Here is a 17,922-nt window from a genome sequence, read left to right as displayed (position 1 = left end):
CACATTAGAATCACCTGGGAATCTTTTTAAAATCCTGATTTCTGGGTCTCATCCTCCGGAAATTCTGTTTCTTTGTTACTAATGTTGTGGCCCCACCCCATAACAAAGAAACAGAATTTCCGGAGGATGAGGCCCAGAAATCAGGATTTTAAAAAGATTCCCAGGTGATTCTAATGTGCAGCCAAGGTTGAGAACCACTGTCCTACGAGATGAGGACACCTGAGACCGGGCAGCATTTTGTCAGCTGAAGGGCATTGAGATACATTCTAGTTCTGGTATCAGATGGTAAAGATATTTCACCTGTTCATGCCCAAATTAGTGGTTTGGGCTGCGTACTCAGTAGGCCGAGTCAAGAAGATAACGCAGGTGAGACGGGCAAGGTGTGGGAGACACTGCAGACAACATATGCCTTCTGAGTCTAAAGGGGGCTGGCCTGTCCCGTTCTGGCCTAGCATTTCCCAGTGGGAATGTCTGCCCTGTGATGTCAGGCTGTCCAATCTTGTAAGAGGAGCTAGAACTTCTGATTTTTAGGTAAAAGCTACTGATTTTTAAATGCTGGTTCCTCCTTCACCTTGCCAGTCCCACAGGTGGGCTTGATGCATCCCACAGGCCCTCCTCAGTGAGCTCACCTCTCCCATCTGTCTTTGCAGGTCTGGGCTCTGTGGTTTCCAGCAATGTCCTTCTCCCCCCGCGTGTCTGCCCGCGTGGCTCCTGCACCTACCTCACTGATGCTGGTTACGGGGGTTGGTGTAGTTCTTCATGGAGCCTCCAGAAGGATTCACTCTGACACCATAAGGATTTGGACAAGTACAGCGGGTTTCATAGCCACAGCGCTGTGAGTATCCAAATTCTTCTCATAACTGTAATAATGATATATTTCTTTCTTGATTATGGCAAACTATGCAACGGTTTTTGTGACCCTGATAGATAAATAAGTAATAGGTACCCTAATTTTAATATATGAATTTTAAGACAAAGACTATGTTAGGAGAATTCTTTCCCAAGCAACACTGTATACTAAAAGGTGGTATTATTACTCAAATGTAGAGTTATTGCTAAGATAAAATTTCTCATCTTTTTTACCTTTAATCTTGCTTTGTTTTTAAAGTGACATTTGGGGAGAATTTAAAATTGCTCTTTACACACCCTGGGTGCACAGACACACACTCACAAGCTTGCACTTGTTGTGAAGAGGGTGTGGAGTCTCTTTACCTGAGATTATTTCTTACTCTTTGTTTTTTTGATCAGCTTGTCTTGGGATCCAAAGAAACACTCAACACCTTATCTACATTAAGTGATTAAAACAGTTTCATAATAGAAATAGTACAATGTTCACCTTGATGGCTGTGAATATTAATGCAATTTGTGAGAGTTTTGATAATTTTTGCTGGAGAGTATTACATTTATTCCCATAAAAACTTTAGACTATGCTTATTGAAATATCAGAAGCCATGTAAGCCTCATGACAATAAAAGAGTTGCTTTAAATTCTGGTCTATTTTTTTTTTCTCAGCTAAATTGCTTCTCTGCAGAGAATGCTACCGACAAAAAAAAAAAAAAAAAAAAAAAAGCCAAGAAGCACCCTGGAAATTAATAAAAGCCAAGAGTGCTCTTCTTAATAGAGGGTATCCTCTGTGTGTCTAGAATGTTCCAAAGTGAATGAATCCGGTGTTGTGTAACATGCTCCCATGCAGTGTTTAATTTCATGAGGATTTCTGCATAGCACGTATTTTCTGGTTATTTTAGTGAAATTGTCACTCAGTAATGGCTTTGAACTAGTTAACTCCTGGTTGAGGGAGGAGGGAAGCAGTTTATATTGGAGGATGTGGGAAAAAGCCAAACTAGTTGTAAGCCATACTTACTTCTCTCTAGTTTTGAAAGATTTTTCAGGTTTTTAGAAAAGAGAATTAGCATGAAGTATTTCCTGGGCATCTCTTAAGGCTGAAAACAAGAAAATTGCAATAATGGCCCCTATGTTTGGCTTCCTTCCTCCCTCACTGAAAACTCTTCCATATGTTTGCTGTCTTATCCCTCCTCGCCCACAACTCTTCTCCTTTGGATTTCCGGGATGGCTGGTCTTGTTTTCCTGTTTCTCTGTTTTGCACTATTGTTCGAGAGCAGCAGGCGGTCCGCAGGAATCACTCTCTGAGGGAAGCAGAATAACCCTCCTGGTTGGGATGTTGTGTCCTTGTGTCCGTGGTTAGAACACTCAGAATTCTCAAGGGTGCAAGTGCCTTTTGTCATGCACATCCTGGGGTTCAAATCCCTCTTCAGATTTCAAAGGAGTCCAGAAAACAAAACAAAACAAAACAAAAACAGTTCTTTGACTGTGGGCAGCAACAAATGTGGCTCCGTGCAGGAGCGAGGAGGCACCACCAGACACGTTCAGGGCCAGCCCTCGGCAGGGCTGCTAATTACCGTTGGCAATAATGCATGACTGCTGCTTTTGGGGGCTTAGAAAAATGGACGTGCCATTCGTGCAACGGCTCAGAATTAGTCGGGTACAGGGAGTGGACCATGCTTGAGCACCTGGCTCAAATTAGAGCTTGTTAAGGGGCATCTGGGAACCACATTGAATGGACTTGCCTCATACCAGGAATGATTTAATGCTGAGACCCATTTGAGCTCCTTACTTCACCCAGAATCAAGACATGCTTCAGAATTTAAAACCCTGTCATACTCACTGTGTAAGCTCCTCTGCAAGGGCAAAGAGCATCCCTGAGATGCCACATCCCCAAAGCACTCCAGACTCAAGTTTAATTCATACACCTAAAAGCAAACTGTTAAAATGCTATACTTTTGCATTTTCAGTACCTATTGCCTGCTAACTTTTCTAGTTGGTTGATTTTCTTCTCTCCATTGCATTTAGTTTTGCTCTTAGATTTGGTGTTCTCCTTCCTCTTTTTAAAACCATGTTCTTGCCCTGGCTGGTGTGGCTCTGTTGGTTGGAGCATTGTCCTATACACCAAAAGGTGGCAGGTTCGATTCCTGGTTGGGGTGAAAGGCAGCCAATCAATGTTTCTCTCTCGCATTTGTGCTTCTCTCTCTCTCTCTGAAATCAATTTTTTTTAAAAGGAATGAGAACTCTGTTTTCAGAAGTGATCTGAGTCAGTCATTTTTATCTTAGTGGGAATTGAGGCATATACTAGTATGTTTATTACTTCTCCAAGATGTTTATATTTATCCATAACAATAAGTTAAGATGCATGCAGAAGGAAATTTTAATGATAAGAAGGTATAACATTCAAACAGGACTGAAGTGAACTTGGATGAATCATAAACATGTTTGTCCTCTGCCCCATCCATTCTCAGTTAGGGGCCTGACTTCTTCCCTTGGTGGAACAGCCTTGAGTGGCCAGTCATTAGCATGATGGCTCCCCTGCTTTTTCCAGCTAACCATTTAGAAGTTCTGTCTTATTTCCCACCTCCCACTGTAGGAAGTCTTTCCCCTGCAATGTACAGGTTAGGGAACTTATGCACTTCAAAAACACAGAATAAAACTTAAAGTGGTCAGTCTGAAGGTCAAGGAGCTTAGATTCACAAATCTCTTCTCCTGCTTTTATAGCATGTGTGTTGCCATGGTGATGGGAGAATGAGAATTAGGAAAAAGTAAGGAGATGTGTAAAACTTTTGTGAATGTTTCCTCTTCTGAGTCCAGCCTGGACTAAGATATTTCTTTATTATCTTTTTGTGATAAAAGGTAGTCACTAAACACACTTGGAAATTTTTGGTGCCTTCTCTGTGCCACCTTGCTGCCAGAGGGTGGTGCTTGTATGATTTGCATTTTGTCTTATTTTAAACTGTGAAATGAAAGATTGTTGGAATGTTAAGCCTCCTCAAGCGTGTGGATAATTTTGGAAAGGATCACACAGGAGAGAGTGTGCTCAAAGTTGTATTGTACATGGGTAAGATGGACCTGGTGCTCCATCCCCAGGATTTGTAGCAAGAGGGAAGAGGACCCAATGAGTCTGTCCTTGTCTTTTTCTGTTCGGTGAAAAAATAAAGCCTTTGAAACATTTTCCTTTGACTAAGCACTCTCAATTGAGGACCTCATATCTCTCTTTTTAAAAAAAATATATATTTTATTGATTTTTTTATAGAGAGGAAGGGAGAGGGACAGAGAGTTAGAAACATCGATCAGCTGCCTCCTGCACACTCCCCACTGGGTATGTGCCCACAACTAAGGTACATGCCCTTGACTGGAATCGAACCCGGGACCTTTCAGTCTGCAAGCCGATGCTCTATCCACTGAGCCAAACCGGACAGTGCCCTCATATCTCTTATGCAGAGAGATGATCAGAACCCCTCGTTGCCATCTTTTCGGCTGTGCATAAACACTCCACATTCACAAGGGAAACTCCAAATAAATGCACGTTTCATGTCTAGAGGTATTTGGCCCCAGAGGCTTCCATGAAGCCCCTGACCCTAGAGAGCTCAGAGGCCCAAGGTCTATGGCTCACGTCTGCCAATTAGAACCTGATACTAGTGTTGGCCCTCTTCCTAGTCAGAAAGGGCAGAAAATGGTAGAAACTAGAGCAAAAGTCTTCTCCTTAAAGTCTGGAGCATGTGGCCTCTGCCATTCACTCCATGGGTCCTGATACATGAAGCCCGCCTTGGACCCACAGGGCTCTCTACAGGGGAGAGGGTGGGAGGAGAGAAGCAGTCTTCTTCACAAGTTGGAATAGGTCTGGGTCCTCTTGTCATACTAACTGTGTGAGAGGGGACACTGGGGCCAAGATTAGGGAGACTAAGGTGCTTACAGAGAAAATCCAAGCACACACGCCTGGAAGTGGTCGATCTGAAACCGTGTACAAGTTGCATAGCCCTGTGCTTCCACTGCCTCCTTGAAATCTGGTCGAGAGTGATGTCTCCTTGGCAAAAACGCAGTCCCCACAGACCTGACTAATGTTCTGTTAAGACCTTAAGGTAGTGAAACCATTTCTCCCAGGAGCTCAGATTGAGCCCTGGCAGAGAGACAGGCAATCCATCCCTGTGAGCTGGCAATTGGCCTCTCTTCCACATCTGTTCCTTTCATTTTTCCTGTAACCACACACATGCCAATTAATTTTTAAGTCCATTAACACATACTTCCTTCCACACCACCCACCATCCTTGCTCCCTTCTTGGTGCTCTTCCTTCAGACCTCCTCGTAGGAGAGGGAACATTCTCAAGGCATGATCCCAAGTGAGGTTTACTGTGAAAATTGTTGTCTCACTGGAATCTTGTTTCAACCTCAGCCCACCACACATTTTTTAAATGAAAACTGCAGCATCAAGCACATGACAATACATAGTTTACTGGCAAAATTTTTAACTTGAAAACATGAATTGCTTACCATAGCAGGGAGGTCCTGATCCTGGCTAAAACTCCCCCCCCCTCCCCCCACCGTGGCCTACCCAATCTGGTCCCATCTAGAGAAAGTTTAGGATTGATCACTCAGGGAAACGGCCAGAAAGCCAGCCAGAGACTAAAAGACTTGAGAAGGGAGTTTGCAGGGAACTGTTCTGTAGGGACAATGGACAGTCCTTAGTTACCTTGACAGATAGGGCCTGAGAGGACAGCTTTCAGCCTCTGGACCTCCTGAGAGTCAGGAAAATTGAATCACTCTAGTGGCCTAATGGGAGAGGGGGTTAAAAGCATCAAGGTTAGCCTGGGTGGGGTCTATTAGTTGGGCTGGTTTCAAATTTCCCCCAGTTTTGGTCACATTTAATCCTCCCTCCAGGCCGTTGCTCACCTCTTTCTCCTATCTCTCAATCCAATTCCATCCATCTTAAAGGCCAGCTGTATCCATCCCTCTTTTGTGGACCCTTTCTTACTCCTAGGATAATAAATCCAACATCTGGAAATTGCCTTGAATCCCTAATCCCCTTGCCACACAGGCTAGCATTCCATGGCTTTGAGTTATTCCATTGGTTCTTCTCCTACCTTACCAAATCATACTCCCCACAATTCAATGCTGTTATGATGATGTGATAACAGAGGAACTCAGAGAGGTCCAGAGTAACTGGGATAATGTGACACAAAGGAATTGGGGTGCAGTTTCAGTGCCAATGAGGAGAATGATATCCACATTGGAAGTGTGTGCTCCAAGGGGTTCCCAAGATGATTCACTCAAGAAAGGGAAGACAATATTGGAACTTCTATTCATACTTACTTTCCAATTTCATCTTTTTAAGATTTCTACTGAGTGTGTGATGTTTCATATATGTATCAGTAGTATAGGTAAGCATAATTTATAAATAAATGCACATAAATTGGAGGGGCTGGTTAAAAAGATTTTAATTTGTTTTTATTGATTAGAGCTAGAGATAGAGATAGAGATCAGTTGCCTCCTGCATGCAGCCCAACCAGGGATGCAACCTTCCAACTAACTGAGCCACACTGGCCAGGGTTGGTCAAAATGATTTTAGAGATGGTGTGTGCAGTTTAAAAACCTTTGAGAATACTGGCATAGCAGTCCAGTAGAAAAATAAACATCTGGATCTGCCTATATGTTCCTCAATAAAATGAACAAAAAGATAATCTGACTTTTACAAGAAATAGTCTATTTATTATAGAGTATAACCCTAGCCATTGTAATTTCTTGCTATGGTAAGTGCTATGACTTTTGAGGAATCTTCCCTTTTAAAAGTGTTTGGTTCTGAGATCCCAAAACATAACAGTTTATTAATACTTGTGAATTGTAGGACCAAGGAGGGTGAGTATTCGTCTCTGGATAAGGGTAATCAATCAAGGATCCAAATCCAGGACTGTTTGATACTAAAAGTTGTACTCAGATTTCCTGCAACGAAATATCAGCTCTACTACTTACTAGCTGTGTGACTTTGTCCAAATCACTTAACATTTCTCTGCCTTCAGTTGCTTCCTCTCTAAAGCAGAGATGATAATAAAAAAAAAGTCTCAGCCCTGACTGGTTTGGCTCAGTGGATAGAGCGTCGGCCTGCAGACTGAAGGGTCCCAGGTTCGATTCCCATCAAGGGCATGTACCTTGGTTGCGGGCACATCCCCAGTAGGGGGCGTGCAGGAGGCAGCCAATCGATGTTTCTCTCTGATCGATGATTCTAACTCTCAATCCCTCTCCCCTCTTCTCTGTAAAATCAATAAAATATATTTTAAAAAAAAGTCTCAAAAGGCTGTTGCAGTTGTGAGGATTTAATGAGATAGTGCATGTAAAGATGGTTAGAAGTATGACAAGCATGTGGTAAACACTTAGCAGTTACTAATCTATGTAATTATAATGGAAGCACTACTTAAGAAGTACTTAAGACTAGATTTATTATAAACTGAAGAAACAGGTTACTAGCTGTATAGATATCTGTACTTATGTGTGTGCATGTACACGTGTGTACATATCAGCTATTCCCAAATCTCATCCCTGCTGCTCCTCCACTCAGGCATTTCACTCATGGGTTGTTGACCCAGATTGAACCTATCAAACTGAAAGAACCAGACTCTGTGCTCTCTCTGTCTCCTGTGGGGTGTAGCTTCTATTGCGGGTGGCACCCATGTTTGCCCTGGGCCACAGTTGATGCTGACGGCGGAGTGGAGAGACAGAGGGAACCTCAGTGTTAAATCATGTCCTTAAGCTGCTGACTCTTGGAGTCTGCCCTGCTTTTACATTTCCAGTTATCAGTCTCTTTGCGTTAGGGATCTTTTGGTAAACTTACAACCAAAAGTATCTTAATTAATACAACCCAACCCCCTTCGTTTATTTTCAACGCTGCTCCTCTGTCTAGGAAAGTCTCAAAATAAAGAAACTACTCTTCCCTTCAGTCAACTAGGAGTCTGATATTGTAAGAAAGAGAAAACCTATTCAAACTGACTTGACCACCAAGGTGAGACTGATTCCCGTAACAGAAAACTCCTTAGGCAGCGTGAGCTTCCGGTGTGGTTTGGCGCTCTGGCTCCATTTCTCTATGATTTTCCAGCTCTAGCTTTTTCTCTCTGGCCTTATGAGATCACTAAGTGACTAGTTCTGCTCTTGTACTTCCAGGAGCCATTTCCCTCCCCTTGGCACCTCCACGCCAGGTAGGACCCTACTTTTGTGTAACAGTGATTCCTTGATCTCAGGGAAGGTGGGTCCTAGGTCTCGTTTAGAAGTAGGTGTGTAACCCAGTCCTGGTTTGGGGTGTCTGAGAAGGACACTTGGTCATCTCTGATGGAAGGAAGGCATGGGAAGATAAGTAATGCCCTCCCCTGCTCCCTGGTGCCGAATATGAATTGTGAGGATGAAGCTGTGCGATAATAAGACCCAAGTGTGACTCATGGAGATGTTGCCTCAAAACCACTGAACTAATGTCAGCAAACTCTTGTCTCCAATCTCCTTGTTCTTTAATGATAACAAATACTGTAATCGGGTGCTTTGGGTGAATGTTAGGTCTGCTCAAATAATTGCAGCCAAATCATTGAATCAATACCTTCCCCCTGGGAACTGATCTTTAGACCACTTCCCAACTGACATTCCCTTTTGCTTAGACCACATTCCACTTGCTAAGACCATTATGTTTCCCCTCGGGACCCGCCCAGAGAATTCTCCACCCAGAAAAAGCCCACCTAGAGTTCTTTAAAACCTCTGACTCCCTGTTCCTGGGTGCTGATGCCATTTTGGGGCTCAGCCCATCTGGTATCCAAATGACCTAATAAATTCATAATCCCTCACCACTTTGGCCTCATGCATTCCTCCTTCAGCAACCCTACCAGGTTACCTTTAGCTGAATGCATTCTTGACTAATACAGACTACCAGCATCAACCAGGGTTACATGCTTTCTTGTTCACATCCAAGGAGATAGAACCTTCCACTAACTATACCCACTAAACAAAAGCCCTAAACTTCATTCTGATTGAACCATCTGTATCCCAATTACTATGGTACTGGGATGACCTATCCCTGACTGCCTTGGTCCAAAATGGAGTCAGTCTTCTCCAAACCAAAAGCTGGGGTGTGTGACAATTTGGGGAAAATGACTGCCATGTTTAGCACACACCTCCAACCTCATAAGTAAATATTAATAAGCACTGTGGTGGCCATGGAGGGGCGCTGCCCAGATGCCGCTTCAAACGAACTTTCTGTGAAGCATTTATTCAACCGACAGCCTCTAGTTGTGGAACCTGTGGACCCCCATGGTGCTCACACCGAGGCAGGAGTGTTAAATTCAGGCCGTTCCTGCTCACTGTGGGGCTCTCCTCTACTGTCACCTTTGCTCTTGAGCTCCCCATTGGTCAGGCTGGGCCTTTGACAGGACAGCACTGTACTCTGAGGCTGCTCCTAATGGGCGCTGTGTCCCTCTCTCCTTTGACAGGAGTCAAACCTGCATATTGGCCTACTGACACCACCCCCCCTCCCCCCCCCCCACACACACACCTATTCCTGCTCCTTCTCCCCTTTACTCTTCACAGGCACTTCACTAATCTCTTGCTAATGTACTTCTTTCTTTGCCTCTGTTCCTCACAGGCCCAAACTGACCTCAGCATCTAATGGTCAGTTCACTACTGCACAGGTTTAAGCTCATGATTACCCTGAGAGTGAGTGCCTCTCCCGGTGAGGGTACCCTGGGGGCCTCATTTGCCTGCTTAGTCCTAGTCCTGTGACATAGTAATATTTTAGGGTTTGTGGGCTATACAGTCTCTGTCACCATTACTCAACTTTACAGCATAGAGCAAAAGCAACCATAGACATATAAACAAATGGACATAACTGTGTATTGATAAAACTTTGTTTATAAAAACAGGCAGTGTCCCAATTGGGTCATAGTTTGCTGACCCCTGATATAGAAGATTGTTTGAGGTAAAGAGAAAATAAAGAGTCAATTAAAATAGTTCAGATTAGAAATAATGATGGGCTGGGCTGGCTGACAATGGTACAGTGATAAAGGGGAAAGCTCTATCTTCATATTATAAAATTAATGCATGTTAATATTTTAAAAGTGAAATTTATAGAAAAATACCAGGAAGAAAAAAAAAATCAGCCATGGCCATTTTTTTCCTCTGTGTATATTTACTTTCAGTAATTTCCTAAAATATTGTATGGTAATTTTCAATAACTTTCAGTAATATTGCCAAAATTTATATAGTCATGTATTATTTTTACTCAGTATCATTATATCAGTAGCATGTCTCCATACCATTAAAAAATCTTTAAAGAATTATTTCTAATGGCTGAATAATATCCTGTTGTGTATTTTTGTAATTTTGTTATTTCTTAATTGATGTGTTTAAGATTGATTTCAATATCTCAACAGAAAGGGAACTTGAAGATTAACCTGATAAGACCTGTTTTCATCTTTTAAAAATAAGTTTTGAATGATTTTATGGTCTCCAATATTTGGGGAAAGCTTTAGATTTTATGATCTTTTTAGAAAGTCACAGTTTTCATTAGCATATCAAAAACCCTGAAAATTCTGTAGCAAAGAGGTGAAAACTCCTTACCTTGTGTTAACCCAGCATCTCCCAAATACACTTGCTCATTAAATCCTGTCTCCCTTAATTTTGGCTAAAACCCATCATATCCTGTATAACTCGAATGCTTCAAAAAACAGACTTTGGGAAAAGCTGCTACAAGGTTTTTCCATCATAAAATGAAAGTAGGAGGAAAGTACTGTCAGCAGAATTTAGTTTTATTAAAAGTACATACAAATGACTCATTGGCTTTAATAGGTAAACCTAGAAAATATCAGTGAATGTGAATATAATACACTTATTTTGTTTTTATTATTTCTAAAGCACCTTTTATTGAAATTGGGAAGGGGGTTAAAGTATGTCAAATAAATATTATAATAGACCACTGAGTGAGGCAAGGGAATGAGTTTATTAATTCTGCTACAATTGAAGTCTCAAAGTACGTGAAAGAGATCTCATCTGTTTAAGAGTTATGAATTTGTATAGTTAGAAAGGAATGATAGATGATGAGAATCTGTGGGATAATTTCAGCATGAAACATAACAGCTGAATATTATTTATATCTTATTATATATCAAGGGTATTGTAGTGTTAAAATTTCATCTCGAAATATAAATCCAAAGACACATTAACCTGCACCTGCATTTCTGAAATAGCAAAATCCTGTGATGAAACTGGCACTGTGCATGCATTTGTCACTTCATTGATACTCTTGTCATTTTGTGGAAACAGAAAAAAGGGAAGGAACATTTTCTATTTTTCAAGGAGTTCTGCTTTATTTTTTTTATGAACTTAACTTTAGCAAGAAACAGTGAATATTCTTTTGTTGGGTATAGCGATTTCAACAGCTGTGAAAGGAAAGTACTATCTTACAGCCACACAAAAATTAAATTTGCAGTTCTAAACACAGGTAGACCATACAAAACACCATTAATGCCATTGCAAGAGGGCAAGCTCCAATCTATATCTTATTTAAACAACTTTTCAGATTGTCATATTAGGATGACAAGAGGGGTGTATGAAGTCTAACTTAAATGTCATAAGCCTTGCAAATGATACCATAAAGTTCATAACATCTGTATTTTAAAAACTAGTCACCTCTACCATTGAAAGTTCAGAAGGAATAATAAATCAATAAAATTAGAGACTTGTTTAGTTTTAATTCACATAGATACTTCCTTGGCCTACATTATTAGACAGGAAATGAAGATTAGGGAAAACACATATATATATGTGTCAGCCTTGTTGGGTGGGGCTAAAATACTAATAATAATCAAATTAACAGAGACAGATTAACAAAAGAAAAAGCAAATTTTTAATGCATGAGCATGGGGGATTCATATAAGTATGAAAATTCCAAAGGCAATGAAACAACAATTGGTATATAAGACATTTTTGTATAAAGGAGAAAGTGGGGGAACAGGGTATTAGATTTCAAAATAATGATGGGCAATTAACAGGTAGTTGAGGAAGAGGATAACATACACCACAGACATATCCCTGCTAAGCAACTCCGAAACAATGAGACCCAGGGGGTACCCAGCTAAGGGTGCCTTCTGCAGCCCTCTTACTTACCATACTTAATTCAAATTAGGCTAAGGTGACATCCTAAACTCTCCTTCCGGATGCCAGTTTTGTTTGTCAGAATCTCTTGGGCTGGAAAGGGGGAGGGTCAAATGTTCTTTCTGAGCCTTTTGTTTCTTAATAAACAGTTTAAAATCAATATCCCCAAAAGGCAGCTTCCGGGTGGCAAAATATTGGGTCCTTCACTTGACACTTAAGCAATATGTTTGTGCAAAAGGTTTTTCCCAGCAACACAATCCTATTGTAATGTCATATTAGTAAAGTCTCTGACCTGTTTTCAACTGAGACTGGAATACTCTAGTAGTTAAATCCACTGTAATATACATTCCTCCTATGATCCTTACTAACTCATCACCTAGCCTAACCTCTTCAAAACTGAATTTCTGAGCCCATTTCCATTTTATTAGTCACCAATGGGACTTATCCCAGAAATGCAATGTTGGCTTAACATCTGAAAATTAACCGGTGTCATACTAATAGGGTATGACACTGGATGTGTGAAGAGCAGGATGTGTGAAGAGCAATAGATGAAAGCCCTAAAGTTAGGAAATTTTAACTTATTTCTCTGGATCTATATCTATGATGGATCAAACCTAAGGAAAATGACCTCACAACCATTTTTAATATAGTTGATCCAATTGATAAGCAGTTAACACCTTTACGGGACTCTGGGACCCTGTACTTAAAAGGACTCTCAATTTTTCAAACCCATAAAATTGATTAAAAAGACACAGGTGCCTCCCTCTCTGAATCTAACGCTCAGCATTGGCGCACAGTGACCAGAAATCTTTAACATCATATTTTCATTAATACTATTCAAGGTCCTTAGAAACACTTTTCCGCATCTCTTGTCCTATGTCTTTGAAATAAAAGGAGAACTATGTCCAAATGATCTGGAAGTTTGGGGACTGTGCTGCTCTCTAAAAATGGAGACTGCTTCTCAGTGTGGGGAGCATTGAGCTGAGGATGCTTAGTTATAAGAAAAGACATATTAAGTAATTTGTCAAGTTCTTCATCTGAGATAGCATGAATGTTACATATTCCTGCATAAAATGAAGGGCTAGCTCAGCCGTGGGCAAACTACGACCCGCGGGCTGGATCCGGCCCATTTGAAATGAATAAAACTCAAAAAAAAAAAGACCGTACCCTTTTATGTAATGATGTTTACTTTGAATTTATATTAGTTCACACAAACACTCCATCCATGCTTTTGTTCCGGCCCTCCGGTCCAGTTTAAGAACCCATTGTGGCCCTCGAGTCAAAAAGTTTGCCCACCCCTGGGCTAGCTCATACTCACCCCCAAGAGCCAATTGTTAAAAAGACAGGAATTTTGCCACCCAGTTTTTAAATCGCTGGTAGTCTAAAACTAGCCATTGTGGGGGTATATACACCACAGAAGTTTGCAAACACTACTTATCAGGGCACTTTCCCTCCCTCCCTATACTGGTTAGAAGTATCTGGTTTTTTCTTCTAGTCATTCACTGTTCTGAAGGCACTTACAATTTAGTTTCATATGGTAGTGTTATTGGGAGAAGTGGAGTTGTTAGGGTGCCTCGAAGAAAAGAATTTTTTGAGGCCCTCACAAGATGATGGAGTTTTGTGGAAAGCTTCATTGATGATATCAAATTAAGGGGGTTCCCCTCCTAGGTTCCATCTCTGTCTCTCCATGGAAGAAATCCAATCCTGTCTTCAGCAGGTTCAGAATTTCTGTTCCATATTAAGTACAGTCCAGTCCAGCATCTGGCTAGCTTAGCATGTGTTCCCAGCTGCAATCCATTGTGTGTGGGGTCCACATAACCATGGGCCATGCACCATCTTAAGGCCACATGACTATGGAGAGAGAATGGTGAGTGCGTGGCGAGTGCAGGTCACAGATCAGGAGCGAATAAGCAAGAGGGTAAACTCTTTCTCTGGGGATTTTAACCAAGAGCTTCTTCAAACCAATTAACTTTTCAAGAGCGCTTGCAGTGGCTCTACCCTTCTAGCCAAGCTAGACTGACAGGCAAGCACCTTTCCTACTTCACCCACTTCACTGTGCATGCGCCCATCTCCCCCTTTGTTTGATCCCTTCTCCCAGCGATCTACAGGGAATGGACACATAGTTCCTGGGGAGTGTGAAGCCGCAGCTTCCGGGTGAAGCTGCCCAGAGGACCATGCTCATGATGTCTGGCCTCCCCTTTGCTCTCCCTGTTATGGATATTGACTAACTATTTGGGATGGTAACAGTAGCTGAGAAACATTTTGCAATATTAAATAACTAATGTTACTACCAAATTTGTATACTTATAGGTATCTATATTGCCAGTGAAATTAGAATGGCAAAAGATTGTGTATATTTTTATTTTGTTGTAAAAATAATGAACCTTTAAAAAGGAAATTAAAACGTTCACTTAAAAATTTTATATTCAGTAATTGCAATTACATTTTTTTATCCTCACCCAAAGATATGTTTTTATCAATTTGAGAGAGAGAGAAGAGAGAGAGAGAGAGAGAGAGAGAGAGAGAGAGAGAGAGAGAGAGAAACATCTATGTGTGAGAGAAACATCTATGTGTGAGAGAAACATCAATCGGTTGCCTCCCCTATGCACCCTGACCGAGGATTGAACCCTCAACCTAGGTATGTGCCCTCACCATGAAACAAACCCGCAAGCTTTTGGTGTATGAGATGATGCTTCAAACCAACTGAGCCACCTGGCCAGGGCAGTCATTGTAATTTGAAATTTGTCTTTTAATTTTAATATGTAATTTTAACATTGTAGAAGACAAATAACTTTTTTTTCTTTATTGATTAAGGTATTACATATGTGTCCTTATCCCACCATTGCCCCCCTCCACCACCCCCCCAACTCATGCCCTCACCCCCCTGGTGTCTATGTCCATTGGTTAGGCTTATATGCATGCATACAAGTCCTTTGGTTGATCTCTCCCCTTACCCCCACCCTCCCCTACCTTCCCTCTGAGGTTTGACGGTCTGATCAGTGCTTTTCTGTCTCTGGATCTGTTTTTGTTCATCAGTTTATGTTGTTCATTATATTGCACAAATGAGTGAGATCATGTGATATTTATCCTTCTCTGACTGGCTTATTTTTTAATTTTTTAATATATGTGAAAACTAAGTTTTGATGAAAATGTGTTCAAATTTTATGTATTTTGATTACTATTGTCTTTTATATTTAACATGTTAGAATAGAAATTATGTGAAAATCTTAATTATTACAATGTAATTTTGTTCATGGTTGCCAGAGGTTGGGGGTCTGAGAAGTGGGAAGTAAGTCTTTAATGGATATGGGACTTTATTTTGGGGTAATGAAAAGAATTTGGAAATAGATAGGATGATAGTTGCACAGCATTGTGAATGGACTTCTAGTATGTGCCACTAACTGTTCACTTTAGAAATAGTTAATTTTATGTTATGTGGATTTCGCTTAAATAAAACTCTTTTAAAAAATAAATAAAACAACATAATTTTGCCAAAAGAAAGGCAAGAAAAAAAGTATATACATATATAATTTATGAATTACACATATTTTATTTTATTATTCATCCAAACATCAGGAGCACATCAACAAAATATCAGCAAGAGTGACTAAATTCTGTCATTTTTAAAATATATTTTGCTTACTTTCAGTCATATAAAAGCTATGCCTTTTAATATATTACTTAATTTTTTAATTATGAACATATATTTATCAAGGTAGAAGAAGAATAATATCTTATTTTGAGTACTAGTTTCAGCCCTCTCCAGTTTGGCTCAGCTGAGAGAGTGTCGGCCCATTAGACTAAAGGGTCCCAGGTTCGATTCTGGTCAAGGGCACATACCTTGGGTGCAGGCTTGATCCCAAACCTCAGGGCCATGTGGGGGAGGCAACCAGCTGATGTCTCTCTTTCACATTGATGTTTCTCTCTGTGTCTCTCCCTGTTTCTTCCACTCTCTTTAAAAATCAATGGTAAAATATCATTGGGTGAAGATTAATAAAAAATAAAATAAAATAAAGAGTGCTAGTTTTATTATGTCGCTTTTGTAATTTTTAGACATACTGTATAACTTTTAAATATTTAGACATATGGTATGTTGGCCTACATTTGTGGTCCTGCTTCAGATTCCACCAATGGTAGGGATGGGCCTGTCCTTCAGCCTGTGATGCATCAAAAGGAAAAGGACAGCCCTAACCGGTTTGGCTCAGTGGATAGAGTGTTGGCCTGCAGACTAAAAGGCCCCGGGTTCGATTCTGGTCAAGGGCATGTATCTTGGTTGCGGGCACATCCTCAGTAGGAGGTGTGCAGGAGGCAGCTGATCAATGTTTCTCTCTCATCGATGTTTCTAACGCTCTATCCCTTTCCCTTCCTCTCTGTAAAATATCAATAAAATATATTTTTTTTAAAAAGGAAAAGGACAAAGTCCTGGGCAGTTCCTGACGCAGTTCATCCTGTGATGTGCAGGAGAGTGTTAGATAACAGGAGATACATACCACGTGCTATTTGGGATAAATGATGCAATTCTCTATTACAGACTAATTTTTCAATCTGATCCCCATGTGTTTAATGTTCATGATTCATTTAGTGGTATTTTAGAAGACAATTTACACAGGGATATTTCATCTATTTATCTCTAAATTTTACTTTTCAATTACAGTTGACATACAAAACTATATTAGTTTCAGGTATACAACATAGTGATTAGACATTTATATACCTTATTACATACTCAATAAGTCTAGACCTATCTGACACCATACATGATTATTACAATATTTTTGAATGCACTTCCTATGTTGTACTTCACATCCCCATGACCATTTTAATAACTGTACATTAATTTGTACTTCTTAATCCCTTTTACCTTTTTCACTCATCCCCTCCAATCTGGTGACCACCTTTGTTCTCTATAAGTTTGTTTCTGTTTGTTTTACTTTTTAGACTCCACATATAAGTAAAATCATATGATATTTAGCTTTGTCTGACTAATATCACCTAGCATAATATTCTGTAGGTCCATTTATGTTGTTGCAAATAGTAAGATTTTATTCTTTTTATAGCGGAGTAATATTTTATTGTGTATATGAACCACCTCTTCTTTATCCATTTGTGTATTGATGGACACTTACTATTGCTTTCATATCTTGGATATCCTATGTAATAAAAGCCTCATATGCTAAGTGTCTGGTCATCCAGTCAACTGGTCGACCATTCAACCAATCAAAGTATAATATGCTAATAATATGCTAAGGCCACTCAACTACTCGCTATGATGTGCACTAACCACCATGGGGCAGACAGTCGACCAGTCAATCAGTCACTATGATGTGCACTAACCACCAGGGGCAGACTTTCTGACCAGTAGGTTAGCTTGCTGCTGGGGTTCTGTCCATCAGAACTGAGCAAGTTGGGCTGGACACACCCTGGAATCCTCCCATGGTCCCTCCCCGACTGGCCAAACTCCCACAGCCCTCACTGGCAGGCCAGCCCTGATCAGCCCCAATTGGGACTGGGTGAGATGGGGCTGGACACACCCTGTAGCCCTCCTGCAGTCCCTCTCCAGCCCCAATTGTGCACCGGTGGGGTCCTTCAGCCTGGCCTGCGTCCACTCGCAATCCAGGACCCCTCAGGGGATATCGGAGAGCCGGTTTCAGTCCAATCCCGTAGGCCACTCTCCTCAGGAGGGCACAAGACACAGGGCTCACAACTGGCGAGTGCTGCTGTGGCAGCCTCTCCTGATTGGGACTGATTGGGCACAAGCCCGTGGCAAGTGCAGTGGGGCCAGGATGAGTGGGAGTGGCATGTAGGAGCTGCAGGTGGCATTGGACTGCGGGTTTCACCAGATCCACACAGGTCACCCTGAGGGACCCCACCTGTGCACGAATTCATGCACCGGCCCTCTAGTTGTAAATAATGCTGTAGTGAACATAGGGGCACATATAGCTTTTTAAATTAGTGTTTTGGATT

This window comes from Myotis nattereri, assembly GCF_964212035.1.
Source record: "Myotis nattereri genome assembly, chromosome: 4".
Taxonomy (NCBI): Eukaryota; Metazoa; Chordata; class Mammalia; order Chiroptera; family Vespertilionidae; genus Myotis; species Myotis nattereri.
The sequence above is the reverse complement of the archived record's forward strand: the minus strand, read 5'-3'. Positions refer to the sequence as shown.